This window comes from Scyliorhinus torazame, chromosome 11 (genome assembly GCF_047496885.1).
Source record: "Scyliorhinus torazame isolate Kashiwa2021f chromosome 11, sScyTor2.1, whole genome shotgun sequence".
NCBI classification, from domain to species: Eukaryota; Metazoa; Chordata; class Chondrichthyes; order Carcharhiniformes; family Scyliorhinidae; genus Scyliorhinus; species Scyliorhinus torazame.
Genome location: NC_092717.1, coordinates 105983626 through 106011470, shown reverse-complemented (window position 1 = coordinate 106011470; position 27845 = coordinate 105983626).

Below are 27845 nucleotides of genomic sequence, written 5' to 3'. Positions count from 1 at the left end.
TCTGCCTGCCTGATTGAGGGTGGGGGCAAGGGCGAGATCTGATGCGTCGCTTTCTACTTGGAAGGGCAGTGTCTCATCTACAGCGTGCATTGTGGCCTTGGCAATATCAGCTCTGATCCGGGCGAAGGCCTGTTGGGACTCGGCTGTCAGGGGAAACTGGGTGGACTGTATGAGTGGGCGGGCCTTGTCTGCATAGTTTGGGACCCACTGAGCGTAATACGAAAAGAACCCCAGGCAACGTTTGAGGGCCTTGGGGCAGTGGGCAAGGGGGAGTTCCATGAGGGGGCGCATGCGGTCGGGATCGGGCCCCAGAACTCCGTTCTGGACCACATAGCCGAGGATGGCTAAGCGGTTCGTGCTGAACCCGCACTTCTCCTTGTTGTAAGTGAGGTTTAGGAGAGTGGCGGTGTGGAGAAATTTAGTAAGGTTGGCGTCGTAGTCCTGCTGATCATGGCCGCAGATGGTGACGTTGTCTAGGTACGGAAAGGTGGCCCGCAACCCGTACCGGTCGACCATTCGGTCCGTCTCCCTTTGGAAGACCGAGACCCCATATGTGACGCCGAAGGGGACCCTAAGGAAGTGGTATAGGCGGCCGTCTGCCTCAAAGGCGGTGTATGGACGGTCCGATTTACGGATGGGGAGCTGGTGGTAGGCGGATTTCAGGTCTACCGTTGAGAAGACCCGGTACTGCGCAATCTGGTTAACCATGTCAAATATGCGTGGGAGGGGGTACGCGTCGAGCTGCGTGTACCTGTTGATGGTCTGGCTGTAATCCACGACCATTCTGTGTTTCTCCCCAGTTTTAACTACTACCACTTGAGCTCTCCAGGGGCTGTTGCTGGCCTCGATGACTCCCTCCCGAAGCAGTCGCTGGACTTCGGACCTGATGAAGGTCTTGTCCTGGGTGCTGTACCGTCTGCTCCTGGTGGCAACGGGTTTGCAATCTGGAGTTAGATTGGCAAAGAGGAAAGGTGGGTCGACCTTTAGGGTCGCAAGGCCGCACACAGTAAGGGGTGGTAGGGGCCCGCCGAATTTCAGAGTTAGGCTCTGGAGGTTGCACTGGAAGTCCAGGCTGAGGATTAGTGCAGCGCAGAGATAAGGGAGGACGTAGAGGCAGAAGCCGCTGAATTCTACACCCTGGACCGTGAGCGTGACCGTACTGTACCCCTGGATCGCTACGCAATGGGATCCGGAGGCCAGGGAGATTTTTTGGTTGGCGGGGTGTCGTGAGGGAGCAGCGCCTTACCATATCCGGGTGTATGAAGCTTTCGGTGTTCCCGGAGACCAGCGGGCAGGAGGTTACATGTCCGTCGACTTTCACGCTCGTGGATGCGTTGGTCAGGTTATGCGGACGAGACTGGTCGATTGACATGGAGGCGAGTCTCGGTTGGTCGTCAGGTAATGGGACGGCTGGTGAGCCCGGGTCCTGGAACGCTGGTGGTTCCCATGTGCTGAAGTGTAGACAAGATGGCGGCGCCCGAAGATCTTGAGGGTTACAAAATGGCGGCGCCCATGGAACGCACGTTGCGGGGGTGGAACAAGATAGCGGCACCCATGGAACGCACGAGTTGCACAGAGGGGAAGATGGCGGCGCCCACTGGCCGCACACGGTCTGAGGGAGGGGGATGGCGGCGGCCATTGTCCGTGACCGAGGGGGTGGGGGCGATAGCGGCTACTGAGCGGGCCTGGCACACGGCGGCAAAGTGGCCCTTCTTCCTGCAGGCTTTACAAAGGGTAGCGTGGGCCGGGCAATGTTCGCAGGGGTGCTTCTGTTGGCCGCAAAAATAGCAACGGGGGCCCCCGGGGTTCACTGGCTGGCGTGCAGCGCAGGCGTATTGGATGGGCAGCGCCCCCGCTGGGGCGGCTGTCTGTGGGGTCCACGAAGCGTAGGAGGAGTAGGCCGCGCGGCTTGGGGTGTAGGACTGGACGTTGCGCAGGGCGACCGCCATGGAGCGCGCTCACGTTTTAATCTCTGCGAGGTCGCATGTGGCCCCTTCTAGGAATTGCTGGCGTATGAGATCTGACCCAATTCCAGTCACAAAAGCGGCCTGCATAAGGAGGTCTGAGCGTTCCGTGGCCGTAACGGCCTGACAGTCACAGTCCCGGACTAGTGGGATTAGAGCCCGCCAGAAGTCTTCTATGGACTCACCAGGGAGTTGAGAGCGAGAGGTGAGTGCGTGCCTGGCGAAGAGCGTGTTCGTTTTCTGTGCGTAGTTGTTGTCCTTGAGTAGAGTCATGGCTTCGGCGTAGTTCGACGCTTCCTGGATTAACGGAAAGACTTTGGAGCTCAACCTGGAATATAAAATCTGAATCTTCTGAGCCTCCGGAACAGGGGTTGGTGCCACTTCGAAGCAAGCTAACCAGAGCTGGAAGTCCTTTCTGGCGTCGCTTGAGTGATAATCCAGCTGCAGGCGATCCGGTTTGATACGGAGGTCCATCGTTAGAAACTGATAGCAATAAATTGAGGCACGATCAATTGGACAAAGACGATAGTTGAATCCAACTGAGGCTTCATTGCTATCAGATGTGTGGCCTCCCACAACAGCTGGCGAAATGGCTGATGGCTGGAGGACACGCATATTTATACAGGCAGGGACTACCGGCGAACCTGTAGTACAGGTCCTATCGTACATCACCTAATACAGGTGCATCAGTGGTTTACCACAACGGGGGAGGGTGGAACACAGGGTCTCGCGGTACGTGGTCCTCTACTTCTGTACATATTGGACCCGCTGGGGGGAATAGGAGGGATAATGGGGATATTAGAGGAATTTGTTCGGTTTTCAGGATACAAATTGACTATTAATAAGAGTGAGGTCTTTGCGATCCAGGCGAGGGGCGGGAGAAGAGACTGGGTGAGATGTTGTTCAAAGTGGTGGGAGGGAGATTTCGATATTTGGGTATCCAGGTGGCGCGGGAGTGGGAGCAGCTGCATAAACTGAATTTGGGGCGGCTGGTAGAACAGATGAGGGGGATTTTTGGAGGGGGAACACGCTCCTGTTGTCATTGATGGGACGGTACAGACAGTGAAATTGACAGTCCTCCCGAGGTTTTTGTTTGGTTTCCAGAGTCTACCAATCTTCATTCCCAAGGCGTTCTTCAAAAAGGTGAATGCAGAGATCTCGGCATTTGTTTGGGCGGGTAAAACCCGTGGGTGAAAAAGTGGTGCTGGAGCGGGGGGGGGGGTTCCTGGGCCTGGAGGAGCTGGAGGAGGAGTTTGAGTTGCCAGGTGGGAATGGGTTCCAGTATCTGCAGGTGAGGGATTTTGTGCGGAGGCAGGTTTCAACCCTCCCGTACCTGCCACCCCAGGGGCTACATGATAAGGTGGTGTCGAGAACAGGAGTATGAGAGGGGAAGGTCTCAGAGATCTACAAGGAACTGATGGAGTGGGAGGGAGCACCGATAGGGGAGGAGAAGAGGAAGTGGGAAGAAGAGCTGGGTGGGGAATTGGAGGCCCAGTTATGGGAGGAGGTCCTGAGCAAAGTTAATGCGTCCTCGTTGTGCGCCAGGCTCAGGCTGATACAATTTAAGGTGGCCCACAGGGCACATATGATTGTGGCCCGGGTGAACAGCTTCTTTGAGGAGATGGAGGATAGGTGTGGGTACTGAGCGGGGGGTCCTGCAACTCATGTCCATATGTTTTGGGCATGTCCAAGGCTGAGGGGTTACTGGCAGGGCTATTCTGACATAATTTCAGAGGTATTACAAATAAGGATGTTGCCGAGTCCAGAGGTGGCGATCTTCGATGTGTCGGAAGACCCGGAAGCCCAGGGGTTGAGAGAGGCCGATGTCCTGGCCTTTGCCGCCTGGGTGACCCGGAGTTGAATCTTACTAGGGTGGAGGGACTCGGAGCCCCCGAAGTCAGTGTGTGGGTGAGCGACATGGCGGGGTTTCTTAGACTCAAAAAAATTAAATTTGCCTTGAGGGGTTCGTTGCAGGGGTTTGCTCGGAGGTGACAGCCGTTCATCAACTTCTTTGAGAAAAATTACACTGTCAGCAGGCGGGGGGGGGGGGGGGGGGGGGTGGGGGACAGGGGAGGCATGGGAAGTGGTTAGGGAAGGTGGCACTGTTTGTGTAAGCCACGTTGGCTGGGGTTTGTGCTCAGGAGGGTTTGTTGGGTGTATTGTTGTGGTTTTGTTTTTATTGATATTTGAGGCTCAAAATTGTTAAAATGATAAATGTCTCAATAAAAAAATATTTTCTAAAAAAAAGAAACACATTAATTGACTGAATACAATGGGCAGGATTTACCGATCTCTGACGGCGAAATTGCATTTGCCGATCGGCCGGAGAATCGCCGTTTGCACCAAAATCGGGGTCAGCACCGCTTTTGCGATGCTCTGCCCCCTCCAAAACGCCTTACTTGCAGAGTATGCCGCACGCCGTATGGACGGCCTCAGGGCGTCACCTGAGGCCGTCCCCCAATGGGCCGAGTTCCCGACGGCATGGGTCATTCATGCTATTTATATAAATGTAGAATACCTAATTTTTTTTTTTCCCCAATTAAGGGGCAATTTAGCGAGGCCAATCCACCTAACCTGCACATCTTTGGGTTGTGGGGGTGATACCCATGCAGACACGGGGAGAATGTGCAAACTCCACACGGACAGTGACCCAGGGCTGGGATTCGAACCCGGGACCTCGGTGCCGTAGTCCTAGTGCTAACCACTGCGCCACACGCTGTCCCCACTCATGCTATTTATTTTTGTGAACCCGGCGTGGCGGCTGCGGACTGAGTCCAGCGCCGTCACAGTCGGGTGGGAGCCGTTCCCCGAGCAGGGGGAGCTCTGGCGGGGGATGGTCCGGGGGTGGTGAGCCTGGCCAAAGAGGGGCATTATTTGGCAGGCCGGATCCGTGCGCGGCCGGCTCCATGTTGCACGGCGCATGCGCGGCCACGGACCCGGCAATTCTCCGGCTGTATCCACAGCAAAAGTCGGGGGCTTTGCGATGCGTGCCTGTTAACCTCCCACCAGACAGAGAATCAATGCAGCTTTTGCGCCGTTTCTTCAGCCGTAACCCGCCACTGTTCCCACGTCGCCGTCAGCACTTAGTCTTCAAATCAGAGAATCCAGCCCAATATCACAAGAACTAGAAGCAGGAGTAGGCCCCTCAAGCCTAAAAATGCTGCAAAAATAATAAAATAAACTTAAAAACAAATAATTGAGACAAATGTTTCCTGATGCAAATTAATTTTTGACCTTTCTTTTACATAGTCTCAAGACACAGGGATGTTCTGAACAGGTAACATGATCAGCATTTTTATTTTTGGCCTGGATAAGGTTGTTGGGTAAGCGAGAGGCTGAAAGTGGGGTGGGGACCTGAATGGTGGGGCGGGGGGTGGGGGGGAGTTCGGGGCTGCCGATCAAAATGGTGCCCCGATCTGTGAGGAGCTGTGCCTGCTGGCGAGATCAGCTTGGGGAGATCGGCGGGGAGAAACTCGCTGTGGCTAAAAAGCAGCAAAAAGTCATGAAATAACGGGATGATTCTCGAGGCTCTAGTCACCAAGAATCAACCTGCCAAACACGGCCAAAAGCAGTCGGAAACTTTTGCCAATAGAATCACACCCAATATTTACGAAACAAATCCAGTTAATTAATACCACACACTTCAGGTGGGATAAAATCAAAACAGATTAAATTAATCCTGAACACTAAGAACAATAAAAACTTGAATTGTACAAGAACCTAAATGATAACAGGGCTTTGAACTGCAGGGCTCTCTTTACCCCCAGCAACTAGACGTGCACCTTAATAATCCCAACAAACTATATTGATGCAAAAGACAAGCCACTAATCAAATTTTGACTCTTTTTTTACTTTCTTGACATAAATATGCAAAGCCCCAAGCATAACTGCAAAAGTTCAAAAGGGAAACAATGGATATTGGAAAACAGATTTAAGCCAGATGTTATCAAAGGGATAAAAATGATCCATACTGCCGGGATTAAACACAAAGTGACTTTTTTGTAGAACTGCCATAACCTCCCAGCTTTTCTCCCTGTTGCTGTGCTAGTTTGTCAACGCTAGATTTTACAATAATCTCAAGAAAGCATTCCCCAATGTTTGAACACAATCACATTATATCATTTATATTTTATAAATAAAATTGCTCCCCAGTGACAAAAGTAAAATATTTTATACATGGATTATTTCTTGCTAATCACAACACACAGAGGATTAAAACTGTCCACTGGAGGAATTTCTGCAATCTGTGATAGAATATGTAATCCTAAACTGATTTATATGTGGCATTGATTGCTGCCAATATCCTTGTTTCATCTAATAGTCATTCAAAGTGTTCGGAACTGATCAATGGGTCAAGCCATTCCATTCAATTACAAGCATTTTATGTCTGGGAACAGTACATTTTGTTTGACAGCAGTATTTATAAAGACAAATGCTATTTTTAACCCCATAAACAGTTGACCACACAACACATTGTTAATTAAAATATCGATTTTAATATCTTGCATTCTGTAATATCCTGGAAAATATTTGAAGCTGTTTTTGAAAACAGTCAGTGCAGAGTCATTGGAGTGACAAAGCTCGACAGAAAGCAGATGTAAAGGACGACCATGTTTCATGGGCAGGTTTTCCGTTGAGAGTTAGTTTCAAGAATGAGCTTTTGTTATTTTGGCTTCAGGAAAAATGGTGAAGGTTGTATTTGTTGGAGATATTGTTTGCGTTCAAGGCTGTTCATTTCAGAATTCAATTAATTTCGCAATTGTTTACAGCCCCAAATGTGGTCTGTTACGGTGCACCTTCTTGTGCTTACTGAAGACAAGGCATATATAAGATATTTCAGTGAGCCTGAAGGCAGTGACATGGCGATATCTGTTCAACTCTTGCGTCTCAGTGTGTTCACCTGGATATTGGGCGGGTGTGGTTTAACTGAGTCTGATCGGGTGGGGTAGATGAATTGGGGGGTAGTTGAATTGGGGGTAGTTGAATTGGAGGGTTGTTGAGACTGATCAGGGGAGGGGAGTCAGGAGCCCAGTTGAGGTGTAGTCAGGTTAGGTCTGGGTGGTAGCCAGATGGTCGTCAGGCTAGCTGAGTGGTTGGAGTGGTACTTAGGTCAGTGGGAGGGATTATGGGGTCGGTTGTGGAGTTATCTAGGTGATAGACCAGATTTTAAACTGTCTTCCTGGGTACCCGTCCAGGTGAGTACTGCACACCTGTCCCAAGTCATTCATACAGGGTCATACAGGAAATTCTCCATCAAAAGTTAAACTTTCCAAGCAATTCCCACGCATGTCCATGTGTCAGGACATCAGGGGGCATCTTCCGTTGTATGTCCTACCTCCAACGATCCAGAGACCGGAAGATTTGGGCCATGACTTGTTTATGAGAGGGAACTGAGCCCAGGTAAATAGTTAGCATAAATTTCAACAAATTGGCATGACAAGAGCTACTCAATTGATTTAGATAACAAAACCGAATGTTAAACCAAACTGGAATACACCTTAACAGTAGTGAGCAACCAGAACAAGCATTATTATGACAAGATTTTAAAAAACACGCAAACGCTGGAAATCTGGATTGCAAAAGAGAAATTGCCAGTGAGGATCATGTGACGTTATTTCAGTTAAACCTTTCATCACAACTGATTTTTGAGAAACATAGTACAGCTAAACTAAACTGTATACCACACACCACAAGAACAAAACTATTCAGAAATTTACAGAGACAGTCCATTTACTTTATTTGCAGCTGTGGTTACAAATATTCTATGTGTAAATCATAACGATACTGTTGCAAAGCTCTTGGACGCGAATTCTCATTCAACGTGCACCCACATCGCATTATGACTGCTAAACCTCGCCAGTGGGAATCACGAGATTTGCAGCAGCGAGATCTCGGATTGGGATTTTCACCACCCATTGCCAGGGATGTGAGCAAGTTCATGTCCAGAAAGGGTCTGAACCTGATTTGTATTAATTTAAATAAAATTAAATACAATTAAACGGCTCTACCCGTACCTTCCAGCCCCGTGCGATGCTCCCCCCTCCCCGGCAGCGTGACGTCACGCCTCGCCAATCCATTTGAAATTGAAAACGAGTCGTAATGACCATGCTGGGGGTGCAGAGGCCCAGGGTTGAGGGCCAAGGCTGGGAAATGGGAGGGGTCAGTGCCAGGGGCCACTGACAGGGGGCAGTGAGAAGGGGCACTGAGAGCAGGCATTGAGCAGGGGCAAACCCTTCTCCATTGAGAGCGGGGGGCTTCATCTTATGTGTGGTGGGGGGGAGAGTGGTGCGTGCTGGAAAAGGTGTGTGGGGGAGGAAGGGGAAGAGTGTTCCCTGCTACTTCTGTGGTGGGGATTTTGCCCCGAAGAGGGGGGTCCTCCATGGTTGTGGGAAAGGGGGAGAAGTTGAATGTTCTTGCTGATTGGGCCGCCCTTTAAAGATGGCACCCTGATCTCTAAACACGCCCACCGGATTTCTCCTGACAAAGTGTGAGAAGTTTTGGTCAGAAAGCCTGGCTGTGTTTCTGAGGAAAAACACACCGGTTTTCAGTCACAACCTGACCCTTTGGCATTTTCTCAGAAATTCTGCCCCTTGTCTCAAATTGTTGAGAGCTGCTTGAGAATTCCCAGCTCAGGAATCCCGTTGCCAGGGGCAGGTGGCAGAGAATCCATCCTGTGATGTTAAATCAAAGCACCAGCTGCTGGCTTGGGTAGATGGATTTTTAAAAATAAATTTAGAGTACCCAATTCTTTTTTTCCAATTAAGGGGCAATTTAACGTGGCCAATCTACCTATCCTGTACATCTTTGGGTTTTGTGGAGGTGACCCATGCAGACACAGGGAGAACATGCAAACTCCACACGGTTGGGTAGATGCATAAGATCCCATGACACAATTCTGAAGAAGAGCAGGGGTGTTATCCCTGGTACAGGCATACCTTCCTTTAAATTTAGCAGGCCCCGGGGCAGTCAAGAAATTTGAGTCTTTTGTCTTTCAAATGGAAGAAGAAAAGGAGGACCCCAAGATATTGCTAAAAAAGGTTAAAGCACAGCCTAAAGATGTGCAGGTCAGGTGGATTGGCCATGCTAAATTGCCCCTTAGTGTCTAAAAGGTTAGGTGGGGTTACGGAGATAAGGTGGAGACATGGGTGCAAGTAGGGTGCTCCTTCCAAGGGCCAGTGCAGACTCGATGGGCCGAAGGGCCTCTTTCTGCACTGTAAATTCTATCATTCTATGATTCACATTTGCCTGCCGTTAAAGAACATTATATTGGATAGACATGCATTCATTATCATAAACCAGAGGTTTGATTAATCTCTTCGGTCATACACCACGGCCCTAAAACTCCTAGCAAAGAAACGTGCGCTTAGCACTCTCATCGACGAGCGAGTGAGAGATTGCATTAGAACATAGAACATACAGTGCATAAGGAGGCCATTCGGCCCATCGAGTCTGCACCGCCCACTTAAGTCCTCACTTCCAGCCTATCCCCGTAACCCAATAACCCCTCCTAACCTTTTGGTCACTCAGGACAATTTATCATGGCCAATCCACCTAACCTGCACGTCTTTGGACTGTGGGAGGAAACCAGAGCACCCGGAGGAAACCCAAGCAGATACGGGGAGAACGTGCAGACTCCGCACAGACAGTGACCCAGCGGGGAATCGAACCTGGGACCCTGGTGCTGTGAAGCCACAGTGCTATCCATTTGTGCTACCATGCTGCCCTGGTGTGTGAGTCCAGAGTGATTTTGTTTACAAGTTGCTTCTTCGCAAGAGAGGACTAAAATTGGAACCGGCCATCAACATTTGTGTGCTGAATGAACAATCAGAAAGAAGCAGCAAAGAGTTGAGGTGGGAAACAGAGGTTTTCATGGTACAGAGCATGCTCTGCTCCAACTGTGGCGGCCATCACTCACAGAACCAAGCGACATGTTGGGCGTTTGGTAAACACTGTAACAAATATGGCAAATGCTGCAGATCCAAGCCACAGCCGCCTGCCCATGCACCAGCCACACTGCAGCCAGTCCCTTCTCCAAGTTCAGAGGTTCAAAGCACAAACAGGAAATAAATTGGTGGATGAAAGGGACCCGCTCTGCGATGAGCTCTGGTGCTCCGCATTGTTGGACAACGCCTGGCTCCTGGCCATGGTAGCACTCTCCACCGTCAACCTGGGTGATCCCTGCATGTGATCTGGCCATTCCATCACACGGTCCCACCGAACCATTGGGATGGCGGAGGTGGGATGGCGAAAGGGAGGGGCTGGAGGTTGGGGGGGGAGAGGGATGGAGCAGGGACCGGGGCGGTGGGCTGTGGCTGCACTGGGGCCCCTGGCCCAAGCCCACCTCTGATGTCTGCCCATCTGCCCCCGCCCCCATAGCGCCTACTATGAAGCCAGCCCAGGCCAGCCCATCTCTCACACCCTTCTGACAGAGCACCGAGGCTGGTGGCAACATTGTGAACAGGTATTTATTGTGAAACGGCGAATATTTATGTACAGGTTTGTGCCCTAACCTCTAAAGCTACACTGTGCCAACTTAACTGGTGTCTACCTTTCTGGCCTTACGGGCCCTAATGCTACATCTAGGTGGATCCCCAGGTGGTATATCAAGAGTGGAGGTGGCCTGCTACGGTTCCCGCCCTGTGATATATGTTGACCGCCCTCTGGAGCGACCAGGCCTGGATGGACCCAGCAGTTGCTCGGGTGTTCAAGGTGGCGTGGTGCCATTCTACCCGCAGCACATCAGATGTACCAGGGACAGGAGGGGGAGGTCCAACGCACTGTGGTGTTCTGGCAACTCCCGTGCGGGAGTCACCGGCACTGGACCCATCATCTCCTTCTCCCTCGGTGTGCCCGACGGCCCCCAGACTACTTCTTGGGATGGGGGTGCGACCGGGGCTAACTCCTTGGGCTCCCCCAACACCTGCCGCTGCCAGTCCTGGGGGTCCACTCCAGTCTCGACCAGGGTCTCAATGCTCATGGCCATGGAGCACAGGGAGTGAGCCACCTGCCTCAGTGACTGTGCCAGGTCCCTCTGGAACTGGGCCACCTCCCTCTGTGACTGGCCCAGGTCGACCAGCACCCAGCAATGCCGCTGACGCCCTCAGCCATGACCCATTGTGACTAGGTCAAGTTCTGGAGCACCACTGCAATGTCCACATGGCTGTCTCTGACAGGGTTGACAGGGCTGCATGGAATGTGCCTCAGCCCCCGGCGGTAGAATGCCCCAGACCTTGGACATCTTGATCCATGGCCGATACCTTCGCCCCCAAGACATCCACCACGGACGCCACCTGTGCGGTGTTGGCCTGGGTGGCACACATGTTCGACAAAACCTCCTGCTCCTGCAGGAGGTTGGACTCCTCCAACTGCACCTGCAGGCGCTGGATGGTTGCTGACAGCCACTCATGTAGTCCCCGGCTCGGTCACTGCATCTCGACTAACAATGGCACTGCACTTCGCAGAAGCCCGAAACCCTTCGGGTCGGCAACTAGTTCCTGAGGTTGGGCTGCTCCCTGAGACAGAAAGGGTAGATTATTAGGCAGTCAGACTCATGCAGCACAGGGGTGGGCAGCTGGGGCCTCTGCGGCCAGGGCACCCGGCCATGGTGGTCGATATATGTGCTGGCATGTGGTTCAGGGTGAGGTGCGCGCACACTGCTGGCGGATGGGACCTGGTTGTCCTCCGGGGGTGGGAAGGGAGTTATGGGTGTATGGAACGGGGGGTTAGTGCCAGGGGCGCCATGATGTCTACTCACCCTGGCTGCCGTGAGTAGGTCATACAGTTTTGTACGGCACTACTGCCCGGTCCTGGCAGTGGGACACATGGTACTCCTGACCTCTGCCACCTGGGCCCAGGTATACAGCTGCAGCTGGCAATTTCCTTCCTACTCCAGGGTACAGGGTGGCCCGCCTCTCCTCCACAGCATCCAACAGGGTCTCGAGCTCCGCACCCGCAAGGCGGGGTGCCACTCGCCGTGCTTCCATCTTGTTGGCTGGGATGAGTGTGTGTGGGGAGTGGAGTGCTAATACTCGCTGCAGCTTGTCAACCTCTCAGGTGTCAATCACACCCCGAGTGAATCGGACACCATTTTTCATTGGAATCATTTGTGTTCCGCATGGCACCGTTGCTAACCCATTAACGGTTGATGAATTGGCCTGGGATCGGCACCGATTTTGTTGTCATCAAAGTCCACCGATTCATTCCTGGCGTCAGCACTTAGGGCGCGATCCTCCAGTCGCTGCACGGATATCATGGCGCAGCGTGGTATTTGAAAGCCAGGAGATCCCGCTCCCGGGAACTTCCCGGTTCGCAACGCCTCGCGAGGTCAACGCAATTTTGCGAGACGTTGAAAGGTGAAACCTGGCCACAATGGGCGGGATCACTTTTTGGCAAATCTACATATTAGTGTGAGGCAGTAAGCCTTACTCTAATGTGCAGATTCCCAAGGTACTTAAGGCTTTGGGATTCAATCCCTTCACCTCATGGACCTTGGCTGAGTGCCATTTTGTACTGGCTCCCACAACTAGGGACCAGACGGAACGGCACTCGTGGGGGTCTCCAAGGGGATCGGAGGCACTGCGAGTATTGGGAAACACGCGGCTAAACGCTCTCGTTCGGGGACTTTTTTCCCTTTTGGGAAGAGCGCGTCTTTAATCTTTGAAATGGAGAATCCTGCCCATTACGGCTTCAGTGTTCTCAACATTTAACTGGATGAAAGTTCTCTCATCCACTATGTTGGATAAGGAGGAGAACTTAGGTCAGATGACTAAAAGCTTGGGCACAGAGGCAAGTTTGAAGAACGGTCTTGAAGGAAAAAGGCAGGATAGATATAAGGAGATTATTCCAGAGTTCGGGGCCCAGGTAACTGGAGGCACGGATGTCAGTGGTGAAGCAATAGTAGAATCGAATATACATGTTAAAACCTGAATACATTTTAGTGCATCTTATTTTGATTGCACAGTGAATATGCCGCAAATATTCTAGAATAACTATATTTTTGGAACATTATAGGTCAAATATTTAGCAGAAACACCTGCTCCGGGCACTGGAAAGGGAATGTGAAATCATTATATTTCTTTCAAACCTTTTCTTTTAATAAACTGGTATCATTATTGTTGGTGTTTTCTGTCAAATAGATTAAACATTAACCTTCCCTCTGGACTTTCTTTTGATGCCCTTTAATCCCCTTGTTACTTTCTTTCAAGTTGGTAATCTCCTCATTTGGGTTTTGCAGTTTCATACCGAAGATGATGGTGAGAGTTTTTATTTTACTGAGTTGTCTAAAATGAAACCCAGTTTTAAAGAATTGAAGAATTTGAATCAATCTGAAGGATTGGCTTAGGGGAGGAGGTTATGGTTGGGTTGGTGGGAGATGGTGCTGGTGGGGGGAGGTGAGAAAAAGTAGCTCAAACACTTCTGTCTATACCATGGGCGGGATTCTCTGACCCTGGGCCTGGTCGGAGAATCGCCGGGCCAGGCGTGATTCACGCGACGCCGGTCTGCCGATTCTCCGGTCACCGGAGAACATGCGCCATTGGCGCCGGAGCGGCGCCAGTCGGAGGCCGCTCTACACAGCCCCCCTGACGATTCTCTACGTGGGATGGGCCGAGTGGCCTGCCGAGATAGTCCGAGTCCCACCGGCGCCGTTCACATGTGGTCTTGCCCGGCGGGACTTCGGCGTCCATCCTGCGGTGGGGGCAGCCTGGGGGGGGGGGGGGTCCGACCCTGGGGGGGGGTCTCCACCGTGGCCTGGCCTGCGAACGGGGCCTACCGATTGGCGGGCCGGCCTCTCCTGGTAGGGGCCTCTTTACTCCTCGCCGGGCCCCTGTACCTCTACGCCATGTTGCAATGTGGCCGGCGTGAGTTCGTGCATGTGCGCTAGTTTCCTTCTCCGCGCCGGAGAAGGAAACTAGCGCACATGCACGAACTCACGCCGGCCACAGCGCACATGCGCAGACATGCTCAGACCCGTGGCGCCCGTTTGATGCCGGTATCGGCAGCTGGAGTTCCGTGAGTTGCTCCAGTGCCGTGCTGGCGTCATGTAGGGCTCAGGATTGCTGGTCCTGGGGACCTGTTGACGCCGTCGTAAACGCCGTCGCGTTTTACGACGCGTCAACACTTAGCCTTAGGATCAGAGAATCCCGCCCCTTATCTTAAGGATGATGCATGGCTTTACCTCAATCAGGCAACTACATTTCTGGAAACAGTAGTAGAACAGATGAATTTAGTTGACTATATTACTGAGTGGTAATGATGCTCTTTCGTGACATGTCATTGTTAACTGGCGACTGTCCCTTTGGAGATTTTCCAGGGACAGTAATACTCTTCCATTTGCTCCCAGCACAACAGATGCTTTAACTGGCTCTTCAGTTTGGTGGAGCAATAGATACTCTAGTTTCTCTTCATGATTAACTAGAAAAGAGAAATAACTTCCCATCATCGTTTCTAAACAACTGTACTGCAGAACAAAGCAATCTTCCCTTTTCATAGAATCATAGAATCCTTACAGTGCAGAAGGAGGCCATTCGGCCCAAGCAAATATATAAAAATATATCCAGTAACACACATAGAGTGGAATACAATCGAGAGAGGAAAACAGACCTTTCTTCAGCCATCTTTACAGTGTGGGAGAATAGCTTTTTGACTTTGTGCAGCAGTGGGATATTGAAAATTCAGGTGGCGTCATTCACAATTGCTGTACTATTAATTGAAATGGTTAAAGATACGTGTACAGTGCATTTATAAATTCCTGCTCTGTGGTACTGGGAAGAAAGGTTACCTGCCAGTAATGCAAAGTCAGACAAAGACATCAGTCATTCAGTTTCTCTCACTCAGCGCAGGCCAGGGTGCAGTCAGTGCTTCTCATTTCTTGAATTACAGTCATTCTGTTTCAAAAAGGAGATATGGGCCAAGCAAAATTACACAAGAGTCTAAAGCAAAGTGGAAACTTTGGGAACTAAGCTTCAGATGTGCTGTTTTGCCTGCAGCAACGTAGAAAGATCTTGTCCCAAAACAAGGGGAAATAGCTGTTTCAATCATGAGAGGGGTCGTCCCATGTCTGTACAAGTGCAGCAGAAGTGATCAGCTTAACTGTTTGAAAAAAAATATCAGCTGAGACGAGATCTGTTGGATCTGACGAAGAATAAATACATTGAGCAACATTCCTGGGGTAGTCTGATCTTGTCAATTTCCCCTAACAAGTCTCCAAAGCTTTCTACTAGTGCTGTGGGTGGAATGGAATTAGAGGTGGTGGTTAGCTGATAAAATGAGAGAAGCTGGCGGAAAAGTCTTCCCATTTAACACTCTCCTGAAACTTAGGACACATGTAAGACAAGGTGCAATTCTGATGGTATCAAGTTCTGTCCCAAATTTTGCTTCCTCCCCTAGGGTGATCCTCTCACTCTATGAACTTTTCTTGGTCCTCTTAATCATGATTCCTGAGTCTATAAGCTGAAAAGAGAAAGTTTGCAATTTTGAATGAGATTTGTATCCAGATACCTGAAAGTGGTAGGTTCTTGAGGTGATGACCTTTTTGCATCAGGTTTTCATTCTTCCAGCTATTGCCATTTTCAGTCTGATCTTTATTACACTTCTTTTTTTTAAATAAATGTTTTTTATTGGGTTTTTGAATAAAGTATATTTTTTATTACACTTGTAAGACGTGATCTGGAAAAGCAGCTTGCGGAGGTGCAGTGTGGCCGATAAAAGTCCCGCTCCTGGGATCTACCTGGCTTGCAATGCCTCGCGAGATCCAACACGATCTCGTGTGACATTGCGATGTAAATCCCGCCACAGTGGGCAGGATCACCTTTTGGCAAATCTGCATATTAGAGCGAGACAGTCACACTCTAATGTGCAAATTCCCGCTGTACCTGAGGCTTTGGAATTCATCCCCTTAGCATCGTATACCTCGGATGAGTGCTGTTCAGCACTGGTGCCCACAAACGGGGACCAGACAGAACGGCACTGTTCAGGATCTCCCAGGGGATCGTAGGCCCCTAGCTGCATGCCCTTTGGGCAGGGTGGTATCCAGGCACTGCTAGTACCACCTGAGCACTGTGTGAGTGCCAGCTGGGCACCATGGCAGTGCCACCTGGGTGCCAGCCTGGCACTGCCAAGGTGTCCAGGTGACACTGTCAGCTGGCATGGGCACTGCCAGGATGCCAGGTTGGCATTGCCAAGCTGGCATTTTTGTGCACACGTGATTGGACCGGGGTGCCCTGTGTGGGTTTTGGGGGAGTGCAGGGAGGGTGGTGTGCCGGGGACCCTCCCATAGTGTGCTCGGGCTGGGGGTGAGGTCGGTGATCGCTTTGGGGACCTCGGAGATCAGGACACCATTTATAAAAAGGCATTCTGATCTCTTGCTATAATGTACAATAAGAAGTCTTACAACACCTTTGGGGCAGCATGGTAGCATTGTGGATAGCACAATTGCTTCACAGCTCCAGGGTCCCAGGTTCGATTCCGGCTTGGGTCACTGTCTGTGCGGAGTCTGCACATCTTCCCCGTGTGTGCGTGGGTTTCCTCCGGGTGCTCCGGTTTCCTCCCACAGTCCAAAGATGTGCAGGTTAGGTGGATTGGGCATGATAAATTGCCCTTAGTGTCCAAAATTGGGTTATGGGGATAGGGTGGAGGTGTCGACCGTGGGTGGGGTGCTCTTTCCAAGAGCCGGTGCAGACTCGATGGGCCGAATGGCCTCCTTCTGCACTGTAAATTCTATCTATCTATCTATGAAAACACCAGATTAAAGACCAACAGGTTTGTTTCAAACACTAGCTTTCGGAGCACTGCTCCTTCTTCAGGTGAATGAAGAGGTATGTTCCAGAAACATATAAATAGACAAATTCAAAGATGCCAGACAATGCTTGGAATACGAGCATTTGCAGGTAATTAAGTCTTTACAGATCCAGAGATAGGGGTAACCCCAGGTTAAAGAGGTGTGAATTGTCTCAAGCCAGTTGGTAGGATTTCGCAGGCCAGATGGTGGGGGATGAATGTAATGCGATATGAATCCCAGGTCCCGGTTGAGGCTGCACTCGTGTGTGCACTGTACAAAACAGGGCTATGTGCAGTCTTGGCCATGCGTTCTCCTGTCAGGTCCCTGATACAAAATGAGTCGCATCGAACAGCCATGTGTTTGTCGGCACTGTGAGCGCTGAGAAACACGCGGCTAAACGCGCTCGCTCGGGGACTTTGTTCCCTTTTGGTTGAATCAAGCCCTATTGTTTGCATTCTCAGTCCCTCAGTTGCCCTTTACCTCCAAGTCTAATTAAACCTGTTCATCATCAGCTTCCCCACCCACCAACCAACTTCTGAGACATGTGTAATATTTTGGCATGTAACTATGGTGACAGCTTGAGTCAGTTAGTAGCACACTTACCTTGGAATCAAAAGATTATCAAAGTACAAACAAATGGCCTTGGCTGCGACACTGAAATTGATATTACTCCACCTCTCAGGCAAAACCTAATGTGGATCTTGGTCGGGATAATACCACCAGAGCCACTTTGGATTTTGCAGCCTTTAGGAACTGTTATATTAGCTTAGGTTGGCCAATTACAAAGCACCTCTGCAGTTCTTCAGGGAGCTGATACATAAATTACACTTCCTTGTAATACAGATAAAATATAGACAAACTTAAAAGTGCCTTATATGAGATTTTCATTTTATATCAACAGTTGAAGATATAAAGGGCAAACAATACACCTTATTGTAGTGCATTATTTCTATCTTCCACACTTGCCTTCTGTGGGCCCTGTCTGAGTTAATGATAGTTAAACAGTCTTTTCGCGAGGGACTGTGGGTACTCATGGCTGGTTGAAAATGATTTCAGTCCATTTCACTTAGGGCCATTGCAGCAAGACATGTATTTGCTGACACTCTGTGTTAACTCTATTCAAATCCAAGCCTCACAGGTGAAAGGAAGTATGCTAATTCACCATGACACCCAGTCCCATGTGTGTCCTCTTGTAGTTAAATTAAAAGGAGTGATTTTAAAAAGAATGATAAAAAGGAGGCAAAGTAAGCAAAGACTGGATTCTCCGTTTGGGAGACTAAGTGCTGACGGCAGAGTGGGAGCAGTGGCGTTTTACGTTAAAAAAAAGGCGTAAAAGCTGCACCGACCCTCTGTCCGGTGGGGGGTTAGCAGGCACGCAGCGCAAATCCCCGGCTCTAGCTGCGGATACGGCCAGAGAATTGCCGGGTCCGTGGCCGTGCATGTGCACGGTGGCGGCCTGCAGAGGCTGCGCCGTGCAACATGGCGCCGGCCGCATGTGGACCCGGCCTGCCAAAGAATGCCCCCCTTTGACAAGGCTCACCACCTCCAGATCAGCCCCCACCAGTGCCCCCAGACCGCGCCAAAGCCCCCCCCCACCGCCCGCGGATCGGCTCCCACCCGACTGCGGCGGCGCTGGACTCAGTCCGCAGCCACCACACCGGTTCCCGAAAAAGTAAATAGGATACGTGTCCCACGCCGTCGAGGGCGTGCAGCGTAGTCTGTGAGTACGCCATTTTGGAGGGGGCAGAGCATCGGGAAAGCGGCGCCGTCCCCGATTTCAGCGCTAAAAGGCATTCTCCGGCCGATTGCCGAATGCGATTTCGGCTTCGGAGACCAGAGAATCCCGCCCTGTGTTTTTTAAAATCTTTCTTTTTCCTGCTGTCAGAGATACTCATTTTCTAAAATCCAGTGCTATCAGACGACCAACCATAGACACAACACCTGCGTTCATGATGTTACAATCCCAGTTGATGTTATAACTGGGCGGGAAGATGGAAACATGACTCCAAGTAGCTTTTTCTTTTTCTCAATGAAGCGTGGAGGAACAGAATCACAGAGCAGCAAACTAGTTTTAACAAGAGAAAAAGCATTTATTAAACATGAAAAAATGGATTATGATTGAGGTACCCTCAATAACGATGCTTTGAGTGTAAACGGTAAAGAAGGCTTTATTAGACTAAGAACTATGCTAGAGCCGAGACGTGTGCTAACTGCTGTACAGCCCACAAGGCAGCCCTTTAAATATGGTTCACAGATGGGCGGAGCCAGAGGCGGAGTCCCCAGGGTTCCAAGCCCGGTCTTAAAGGGGCCATCACCTTACATGATAAGGCAGTAACCGTTCATCACATTCACCCCTGTTTAAAAAGAGTCCGGCGGGGGTGAAGTGCCATCATAGGTCCATCCGTCTCGGTGGCCGGATCGTCCTCATCGACCTCCTCAGTTCGGGCGGTGGTGCGGCGGGCATGGACGTCCCGGTTGAGGGCACATCCGGGAGCACAGCGGTCGGAGCTTCGGTCCGTGTCGGGGCAGGGGGACTAGGCAGGGCTGGGGGGTAGCGGTGCCAGCGCCGGCGGGGTGTGTAAAGGGGGGCGCGTGGTAGGTGCTCACCAACGGAGGGTAGGGCCGGAAGCGGGGGTGTTGTAGAGGGCGCCGGGTCCTGCAGGGGAGCGGCGCGGGAAGGGGCGTCTGTGGTGGGGGATCCAGCGGGGGCCAGATCCCGGAGGGAAACCGTATCTTGCCTGCCATCGGGGTACTCCACGTAGGCGTAACTGGGGTTGGCGTGGAGCAGTCGGACCTATTCGACCAGGGGGGCCGTTTTATGGCTCCTCGTGTGCCTCCGGAGAAGAACAGGTCCCGGAGCCATCAGCCAAAGTGGAAGCGAGACCCTGGAGGTAGACTTCCTGGGGAAGACAAACAATCGGTTGTGAGGGGTCTCATTCGTGGCAATGCAGAGGAGTGACATAATAGAGTGTAGGGCATCGGGTAGGACCTCCTGCCAGCGGGTGGTTGGGAGATTTCTCGACCGCAGGGCCAGAAGGACAGCCTTCCACACTGTCGGGTTCTCCCTCTCCACCTGCCCGTTTCCCCGCGGGTTATAACTGGTCGTTCTGCTCGAGACGATGCCTTTGCTGAGCAGATACTGACGCAGTTCATCGCTCATGAACGATGTACGCCGGTCGCTGTGGATATAAGCGGGGAAACCGAACAGGGTGAAGATGCTGTGCAGTGCCTTAATCGCAGTGGCTGAGGTCATGTCGGGGCAGGGAATGACGAATGGGAAACGGGAGAACTCATCGCTCACGGTGAGGAAATAGGCATAATGATTGGTGGACGGAAGGGGCCCCTTGAAGTCCACGCTTAGTCGCTCAAAGGGACCCGAGGCCTTCACGAGCCGAACCTTGTCTGGCCGGTAGAAGTGCGGTTTGCACGCCGCACAGATCTGGCAGGCCCTGACCATGGCCTTGACCTCCTTGGTTGAGTAAGGTAGGTTGCGGGACTTGATAAAATGGACGAGCCGGGTAACCCACGGGTGGCACAGGTCATTGTGGATGGTTTGCAGGCGGTCGTCCTGCGCGTTGGCACATGTGCCGCGGGACAGGGCATCTGGGGGCTCGTTGAGTTCCCCTGAACGATACTTGATATCGTACGAGTGGGTGGAGAGTTCGATCCTCCACCTCAAAATGTAATCATTTTTTATTTTGCCCCGTTGCGTGTTATCAAACATATAGGCGACTGATCGTTGGTCGGTGACAAGGGTAAACCTCCTACCGGCGAGCTAGTGTCTCCAGCGCCGCACAGCCTCCACAATGGCTTATGCCTCCTTTTCGACTGCAGAGTGCTGAATCTCGGAGGTGGTGAGGGTCCGGGAGAAGAACGCTACTGGTCTGCCTGCCTGATTAAGGGTAGCAGCCAGGGCAATGTCTGATGCATCGCTCTCTACTTGGAAAGGGATGGTTTTGTCCACCGCGTGCAAAACGGCCTTGATGATGTCGGCCTTGATGTGGTTGAAGGCCAATTGAGCCTCAGCCGAGAGGGGTAAAATGGTGGTCTTTATGAGTGGGCAGGCTTTGTCCGCATACTTGGGGACTCACTGGGCGTAATAAGAGAAAAGCCCCAAGCACCGTTTGAGTGCCTTGAGGCTACGGGGGAGAGGGAGTTCCTTAAGGGGGCGCATGCGGTCGGGGTCGGGACCTAGGACCCCGTCTTCCACGACATAGCCGAGGATGGCTAGCCGGGTGGTGTGGAAAATGCATTTGTCCTCGTTATAGGCCAGGTTAAGGGCTCAGGCGGTCTGGAGGAACTTTTCGAGGTTAGCGTCATGGTCCTGCTGGTCACGGCCGCAGATGGTGACATTGTCCAAGTACGGGTATGTAGTCTGCAAACCGTACTGGTTCACCATTTGGTCCATCGCCCTTTGAAAGACGGAGCCCCCATTTGTGACACCGATGGGGACCCTGAGGAAGTGGAAGAGCCGTCCGGCTGCTTCGAAGGTAGTATAGGGGCGGCCTTTTGGTCGGATGGGGAGCTGGTGGTAGGCAGATTTGAGGTCGACCATGGAAAAGACTCGGTATTGGGCGATCCGATTTACCATTTCCGCGATGCGAGGAAGGGGGTACGCATCAAGCTGCGTGAATCGGTTTATGGTCTGGCTATAATCCACGACCATCCGTTTCTTCTCCCCGGACCGGACTACCACCACTTGCGCTCTCCAAGGGCTGTTGCTAGCTTCGATGACCCCCTCTCCCAGTAAACGCTGGAACTCTGACTTGATAAAAGCCATATCTTGGGCACTGTAGCGCCGGCTCCTGGTGGTGACTGGCTTACAGTTGGGAGTGAGGTTCGCGAATAGCGAGGGGGGTGCGACTTTCAGTGTCACAAGGCAGCACACCGTGAGGGGGGGCAAGGGTCTGCCGAACTTTAGTGCCAGGCTTCGGTGGCTGCACTGGACATCCAGTCTGAGCAGCAGTGGGGCACAGAGGTGAGGGAGGATATAAAATTTGAAACGGGTGTATTTGGCGCCTTGGATCGAGAGATCCGCAATACAGTACCCCGTGATTTGTACCGAGTGGGACCCGGATGCGAGGGCTATGGTTTGGGATGCGGGATGGGTGCGCAGGGAGCCGTGCTTTACCGTTTCAGGTTAGATAAAGCTCTCCGTGCTCCCGGAGTCGAAGAGGCATGCAGTGTCGCGCCCGTTGACCTGGACCTGCATCATAGAGTTCTGCAGGTGTTTTGGCCGAGTTTGGTCGAGGGTGATCACTCCCACTCGCGGGTAGTCGGAGTCCTCAGCCGAGTCGGACTCGTAAAATGGCCGCCGCCGTCGGTCGCACGGGTCGGGTTGAGAAGATGGCCGCCACCAAGATGGCCACTCCTATGATTCGCACGAGGCTGATGACGCGTCAGAAGGGGGTGTGTCCGGTCGGTGCGCAGCCGCATTGCGAGGCCTGCGGGCCTGAGAGCCTGATTTTCGGGCCGGCTGTTCTTTGTTTTTCTGGCCCCTGGGTCTGGCCAGGCAGACCATCGCAAAATGCCCTTTCTTCCCGCAGTCGCTGCAGATCGCGGCGCGGGCTGGGCAGCGTGGGCGTGGATGCTGGCCCTGCCCGCAGAAGTAGCACGGTGTGCCCCCATGGTTAGTGGGTCGCTGCGTGGCGCAGGCCTATAATACGGCTGAGTCTGAGGAGGTCCGGGGGCGGCTCGCAGAGTCCGCGGGGTACGTACCCTAGTTATGTCGGGCCACCTGCAGCGAGGAGGCGAGCGTTATCGTGTCCTGGAGGTCTTTTGCCCCGTTTTCGAGCAGCCGCTGCAGGATGTAGGTCGAGCAGATGCCGGACACGAAAGCGTCTCTGATGTGCAGGTTCATATGGACTTCCCCTGTCACATCCTGATGGTCACAGTCCCTGGCAAGCGCGGTGAGTTTCTCGACGAATTCGTCTAGCGATTGCCCCGAGCGCTGCTGGCAGGTAGAGAGCAGATGCCTGGCGTGTACCTCGTTGATGGGTTTGACAAACCGCTTGCGGAGTAACTCGACCACCTCTTCATAAGTCGTCGCCTTTTCGAGCGTGGCGGAAATTCTGTGACTCTCCCGGGCGTGGAGTAGGCGCAGCTTGCGTGGTCCCAGGATGGGAGTCTCTGTGGAGTCCAGGTAGGCCTCGAAGCACCGCAGCCAGTATTTAAAAATTTCCTTCGCCTCCGGAGTCCATGCTTCCAGGTTGAGCTTCTCCAGTTTTAGGCCTGCGTCCATCCTGAATCTAGTTTAGTCTAATAAATTGAGGTACCCTCAATAACGACGCTTAGAGTGTAAATGGTAAAGAAGGCTTTATTAGACTAAGAACTATGCTAGAGCTGAGACATGTGCTAACTGCTGTACAGCCCACAAGGCAGCCCTTTATATATGGCTCACAGATGGGCGGAGCCAGAGGCGGAGTCCCCAGGGTTCCAAGCCCGGTCTTAAAGGGGACATCACCTTACATGATGATAAGGCAGTAACCGTTCATCACAATGATACAATATTCCTTTACTCCCTCCTTAGTTGAACAATCATACACAGATTTTAAACTTAACACGGATTACAAAGTACTTTTTAAGCTACAATCGTCTCACTAATAATAATAATCTTTATTGTCAAAAGTTGGCTTACATTAACACTGCAATAAAGTTACTGTGAACACACAATTAACACACAAAGTCCCTTTTAAGCACACAAAATGATTGTGGTAACACACGCCCCTCTCTTAATCCAAGTAAATGTATGTGGATTTCTCATAAAATCCCCCAAGCTGATTCTTATACCATGAGTCACCTTGTCTCACTGAACTCCACTTCCGCACAAGTAATTTCAAATTCCGTTTTCAGAAGTCACACTTTCAAATCTTCGTTTAAATATTGCCTTCCCTCCGCTGCTTCCATCAGACTTTCATTTTCAGGTTTTACACTTCTCCTTCAGGTTTCTTTTGTCTTAAACGCTTTTACACTCCAAGGTCCAACCACCAATTGCCACAATTATTTCAAATAATGTCTCCAAACTTCAGTAATTTTGCACAAACTTTAGCACTACACAGGTATCTTTCTGGCTTCTCATGATCCAATGCCATTTCACCTCTCTGTGACTTTACTGAACAGTAATCTGTTCTGGTTCCAAATTTTCTCTGTTCTGTTAACTCCAGATTTCTTGGAAACTTCTCTTCATTTCTCTAGTTTCCTTAACTAGCTGGACTTTAGGGCCGGGATTCTCCCCCAACCAGCAGACGGGCTGTACCGGCGCCAAAGAGTGGCGTGATCCACTCCAGCGTTGGGCCGCCCGGAAGTTGCGGAATCCTCCGCACCTCCAGGGGCTAGGCCGGCGCTGGAGTGGTTGGCGCTGCACCAACCGGCACCAAAGGGCCTCCGCCGGCCGGCACAAGTTGGCGCATGCGCGGGAGCGCCATGGTGTTCTGGCACATGCGCAGAACTGCTGATGTGATCCCTGCGCATGCGCAGAGGGTTTCTTCTCCGCGCCGGCCGTGGCGGAGCTTTACAGAGGCCGGCGTGGAGGGAAAGAGTGCCCCCCACGGCACAGGCCCGCCTGCAGATCGGTGGGCCCCGATCGTGGGCCAGGCCACCGTAGGAGCCCGCCCCAAGGCCGGATCCCCCAGCGCCCCCCCCAAGGACTCCGTTAGCCACCCTCAGAGCCAGGTCCTGCCGGTATGGACGTTGTGTAATTCACGCCGGTGGGACCGGCCGGAAACGGGTGGCCGCTCGGCTCATCGGGGCATGGAGAATCGCCTGGGGGGGGGCCACTGCTTACAGCCCCCGACCGGCGCAACGTGATCCCCGCCCCCATCAAAAAACTGCGCCGGAGAATTCGGCAGCCGGCGTCGGAGCGGCGAGGCAGGATTCACGCCCCCCCCCGGTGATTCTCCGACCCGGCGGGGGGTCGGAGAATCCCGTCCTAGGTTTCTGCCACCTGTTTTCTTAAACATTACTCCATAGTATGGCTTTTCTTCAAGCAAGGCTGAGAGAGATGTTCCCTCTTCAGCCTTCTAAAACGAACCATTTCATTACATTCATAATTCCTCCGATGGGATGCTCCCCCTGTGGCTAGAAGCAACTTACTTCCTTGTCTCTGCTCAGGTCTGAGATGCACATGGCTTTCGTCTTGGTGTGGAGATGCCCATGGAAGACAGCCTCTGTCACAGAGCCAACCTCAAACCTCGCAGCATGGATAGTTCTCCAGTCATTGAGACTGAGGAAACAAGAGGTGACATTGGTGCGCCTCTCATCAGCCTTTTCAGCTGCCTCAGCATGCCCTCGCATGCTGTTCTGGTCACTGGCTGGGATGCAAACGGCATCCACTTCAAGCATTTTTATGTCATCAGCAACAATGAATTGACAATGCCACAGAAAATCTCACTCTTCCTGTGTATATCAGTGCGCTGTTCTTCTATCAACTGCCGCGGCACCCTGGGCTAGTGTGCCGTCAATTCCAGCCCCACTCGACCCAGCGTCGCAATGACAAATTATAAATTTCTTTACCCGTCAGTCTGGCCTCAATAAAAGTCAAGATGGATTTGCAGGTACAGCATTAGTTATTTTATTTGACTTGCAAGTCTGTCTCAACTCACAGTAGTACAGAACACATCCTGTCTCCTGCACTCCCGGAATCGAGTGAGTCTGGAGAACAAAGAAGTCTCTACTGATACAATCAAATGGCATCAAGTTTCACAGACACGATTCCCATAGGTCATCCTATACTCCTCCTGACCTGGCCATACATCCTAATTGGCTCACTTCCAATCCCTTCCTTTGGCCCTCTATTACCCAGCATCCTTTTCCCCTCTGTAGCTGGACACACCTCCTCCTTGCTTTGCCATGCATTCTGAAATCCTTTGTCTGTGAACTCACCAAAATGAGACTGGCCTATCTCTACATTACAGTAACTAATATCTCTAAAACAATTATTTTATATCACATTCGTCATTCCCTCCTTTTATCATTCCATGATAACCAAACTATTCAATCCATAGCCATGGTCCCTCATCTAAAAAGATCCGTCGCTGCATTTCCAATTCCTGTAGTAGCCCCCCTTCATCCGCTGCACCCTCATGGATTTTGACAGCCAAGATTTTAGGGGCGTTGATCTGTTCCAGTGCACCCCGCATTCTACCCATCACACATTTAAGGATGGCTAGGCCCACAAAGATGCAGCCGATAGCCACCACTAAATACATGGCCATATTTATCAACCAGTCCTTCTAACCTCCAAATCCCCAGTTACCCCAAGAACCAGGATCCTGCATTCCGTCCAGGTGATCCCTAAATTTAGTGATGTTAGCGGTCAAGTCTTGAACTCCCATGATACACTTGCCCTGTACTATGGCCCATACCCCACCCTCACGGGCCAGAAGATAGTCAAGAGCATACCGGTTCTGCATTGCAAACAACCGCAGCTGAGACAATTCCTTGGTTATTGCCCCAAGGGCTCCCAAGGTTTCATTTCCCAAGATGGGAAGGCCACAAATAAAATAATTCCTATCGCTGACAGCCAAGGAACCCCCCACACCTCCCAGTGTCAAGACGCTCCGTATTCCCCACAGGGCTGAGGGGCCCCGGTTGGGTGCGAGAACCTGAGGTTTTTTCCAATTCTCGCAGAATTCAGCTGAGACTGCCCGGCGTGCTAACTGATCATGCAGCATCCACGCAGAGGGGCAGGGGACTGTGGTCGGGACTAGAGTCCCAGTAGCAATTTGACTGGCAATGGGGGTGACAAAACATTGGTCGCTGTGCCATTAAATAAAAAGTAGTATCCTTGCTCCGTGTGCAGGCTAGCATCACAATCAGTATATCGGTTGCGTAGGGATCCCCCAGTAGCCCAGTTTATCCAGCTTCGAAACGCCCATTCGGGCCGCCTAGCAATGCGGAAAACCCTAGTCCCAACAATGATATGAGAGACATTCGCCCAGCCACAAAGGAGCTGGAGGCCGGCGTTCAATGGAACGCAGGTGGTGTTGTAACAAACGCATTGGCCAGACGCCTGGGTGATATGACACCTCCTGTCCGTACAGGTGGGGAACAGACATGTTATATTCGTTTCCACCTCTACCAGCAAACAGCCGTATCCTTCACTGCTGAAACAATTCTCGTACGACTGGGAATCCCTATTGGGAGTGAAGTGGCTAGGTATGTACGTCCTCCACCATTGCAACCTATCATACTGTGAGTGGGAATTATCCCAAGGAAGGGGAAGGCAAATAGCCGGTGGTGCTGAACCCGGATCGTAAGGAAGAGTGACTTGCTCGTGCGGTGGCTCGGAACGCTGACAATGAACCACCGTTTGGGGAGTGCACCAAAGCGGTGAAACAGAAAATAACTTAGACACTGCTGCGGGGTTCGGGTAGCAGACAACCCGTCCGTGGCCATACAAGCGGTGGTAAATCTGGTAGAAGAGATTCATACTACCCGGGTTTTCCTCAGTTTGGCCTTTAACTAAATTAAGTGTATCTCCTGATAACCTACGTTCTAACTGTACTTCCCTTCTCACACGCCCCGTCCTCTCTCTAGTCCCCCTCTCTCTCTCAAAACCTCTTCCTACGCTCTCCTGACGGTCTAATGTTACCTTTATCGCACCAATCTTAACATATTCAAAATCAAATTTACATGTACTCCAAAAACAAGGCAATGTCCATATAATGTTCCCTTCCCATCGCCGGGACCGGTGCAATTGCTTCATGAGTCCTGCATTGTCCATGAATTTGATGACCTTCCATGAGTCAATACCATGTCCTCGTATATGGGGGCAGTGAAGAACATCACCTTTGCATAAATGAAATGTCCTTGTAGTTTGGTTGGGGTTACAAATGTAGATAATATTTCCCTTTTCCATGTCCGTCGCCAATAACACTCCAAGCGAGGTGAGGCCGTAGATCACACAGGCGGTGCGTAGCCACCCCATCATATTCCACACCTGTAAAATAGCACTGGAGAAGGGAGGCAGGTTAGTAACCGACCTTTTTACAGTAGTGGAGGTGGACTCAATTTACAGTGATGGAGGTGGACCCAAGCACTCCGCCCCTCCACTTTAACTGCTGTGGGGGTGGTTAGGAGAACTTGGAAGGGCCCGTCCCATCGCG